The 2,500-nt window shown below is 56.2% G+C and overlaps 2 non-coding genes and 1 pseudogene across 2 annotated transcripts in view; all 3 read right to left on the reverse strand.

Annotated features, from left to right (window-relative positions):
* The window catches only part of LOC146142987 (large subunit ribosomal RNA), a 3,679-nt pseudogene extending 3,501 nt beyond the window's left edge, over positions 1 to 178 (reverse strand).
* A 248-nt stretch (positions 179 to 426) lies between these two features.
* On the reverse strand, positions 427 to 580 carry LOC146142988 (5.8S ribosomal RNA). The gene has a single exon (XR_014500867.1). It is a non-coding gene; the product is annotated as a 5.8S ribosomal RNA (ribosomal RNA).
* A 247-nt stretch (positions 581 to 827) lies between these two features.
* The window catches only part of LOC146142989 (small subunit ribosomal RNA), a 1,811-nt gene continuing 138 nt past the window's right edge, over positions 828 to 2,500 (reverse strand). The window contains exon 1 of the ribosomal RNA XR_014500243.1: positions 828 to 2,500. This exon is cut by the window's right edge and continues 138 nt beyond it. This is a non-coding gene — a ribosomal RNA (small subunit ribosomal RNA).

Here is a 2,500-nt window from a genome sequence, read left to right on the forward strand (position 1 = left end):
GAAGCGCGCCGTGACGAATTCCGTACGCCACAATTCCGCGCACTCCAAAAGCGCGCGGATTCGGCGATGGGCACATCCCGCTTCACTCGCCGTTACTGAGGGAATCCTCGTTAGTTTCTTTTCCTCCGCTTAGTAATATGCTTAAATTCAGCGGGTAGCCTCGTCCGACCTCAGGCCGAAAGTAAGGACCGGGACTATTCTTCCCGTTCCGCGCTCGCCGTCGGCGCCGCGCGCCGCCGCGCACCTCGATTCCCGCCCTTGAGCCGCCAGCCGTTGGCCTCTTCGAGGTCGACTCGCCGCCGCCGCGCGGGATTCTGGTCGCGATCGTCGCACATCGTGCCGTGCTGTCTTGAGCGGGACGGGCGCTCGCGCGTCCGACGCCGCAGCAGCCGCGCGGAGAAATCCCCGCGCGGAACGTTTGCAACGCGACCCTGAGGCGGGCGCGGCCCCGGGATTGACCCGAGGCCGCAATTTGCGTTCAGAACGTCGATGCTCAATGTGTCCTGCAATTCACACTAATTCACGCAGCTAGCTGCGTCCTTCATCGACTCACGAGCCGAGTGATCCACCGCCAAGAGCCATCCACGATTGTTTCGCTCGCACAGTGCCTCGCACTAAAGGGTGACAAAATATACCGCGCCGAGCGGTCGGCCAGGCCGACGCTTGAAGCCGGAGCGCGCGGCACCGCGGCACTCGACGCGCAAACATTACCGGGTGACCGAATCGCCGGCCGGCGCGCCGCTCCTCGCGGGTCGGGCGCCGGGTAGCAAAAACTTTTTCTCTCGCTTGTCCGAGTTTCGCGTTCGCCGAAGCGTTTGCGAGACCGTTAATGATCCTTCCGCAGGTTCACCTACGGAAACCTTGTTACGACTTTTACTTCCTCTAAATGATCAAGTTAGATCGTCTTCTCGGACGCCGGCTCGACCGTTGCCGGCCGCGCCAGGTCCAATCGGAGGACCTCACTAAACCATTCAATCGGTAGTAGCGACGGGCGGTGTGTACAAAGGGCAGGGACGTAATCAACGCGAGCTAATGACTCGCGCTTACTGGGAATTCCTCGTTCAAGGGAAATAATTGCAATTCCCTATCCCTAGCACGACCGGGGTTCAGCGGGTTACCCAGACCTGTCGGCCAAGGCGAGCACATGCTGATCCGGTCAGTGTAGCGCGCGTGCGGCCCCGAACATCTAAGGGCATCACAGACCTGTTATTGCTCAATCTCGTGTGGCTAAACGCCACTAGTCCCTCTAAGAAGTTAGACGCCGACCGATTGGGTCGCGTAACTAGTTAGCAAGCCAGAGTCTCGTTCGTTATCGGAATTAACCAGACAAATCGCTCCACCAACTAAGAACGGCCATGCACCACCACCCACAGAATCAAGAAAGAGCTCTCAATCTGTCAATCCTCACTGTGTCCGGGCCGGGTGAGATTTCCCGTGTTGAGTCAAATTAAGCCGCAGGCTCCACTCCTGGTGGTGCCCTTCCGTCAATTCCTTTAAGTTTCAGCTTTGCAACCATACTTCCCCCGGAACCCAAAGACTTTGGTTTCCCGCAAGCTGCCGGAGAGGTCGTAAAACTAACGCCCCCCGATCGCTAGTTGGCATCGTTTATAGTCAGAACTAGGACGGTATCTGATCGTCTTCGAACCTCTGACTTTCGCTCTTGATTAAAGAAAACATTCTTGGCAAATGCTTTCGCAGTCGTTCGTCTTGCGCCGATCCAAGAATTTCACCTCTAACGGCACAGTACGAATGCCCCCGTCTGTCCCTCTTAATCATTACCTCGCGCTCCGAAAACCAACAAAATAGAACCGAGGTCCTATTCCATTATTCCATGCACCATTATTCAGGCGAATCGCCTGCTTTGAACACTCTAATTTTTTCAAAGTAAACGTTCCGGCCGCCGCCGACACTCAGTCAAGGGCACCGGCGGAGAACCGGAGGTGAGGCCAGGACGGCCAGTACACGCCTTGCGACGGACCGGCCGCCTGCGCCCAAAATCCAACTACGAGCTTTTTAACCGCAACAACTTAAATATACACTTTTGGAGCTGGAATTACCGCGGCTGCTGGCACCAGACTTGCCCTCCAATGGATACTCGTTAAAGGTTTTAAAGTGTACTCATTCCAATTACAGGGCCTCGTTTAGAGTCCTGTATTGTTATTTTTCGTCACTACCTCCCCGCGTCGGGAATGGGTAATTTGCGCGCCTGCTGCCTTCCTTGGATGTGGTAGCCGTTTCTCAGGCTCCCTCTCCGGAATCGAACCCTGATTCTCCGTTACCCGTAAGAACCTCGGTAGGCCAGTACCGTACCGACGAAAGTTGATAGGGCAGACACTTGAATGATCCGTCGCCGGTGCGAGACCGTGCGATCCGCAAAGTTATCCAGAGTCACCAAAGGTTGCGGGCCGAAGCCCGGTCGGTTTTTGGTCTGATAAAAGCACGCCTCCCGCGAGGTCGGCGCTTCACGCATGTATTAGCTCTAGCATTTCCACAGTTAACC

Source organism: Ascidiella aspersa, chromosome 5, assembly GCF_963924565.1.
Source record: "Ascidiella aspersa chromosome 5, kaAscAspe10.2, whole genome shotgun sequence".
Taxonomy (NCBI): Eukaryota; Metazoa; Chordata; class Ascidiacea; order Phlebobranchia; family Ascidiidae; genus Ascidiella; species Ascidiella aspersa.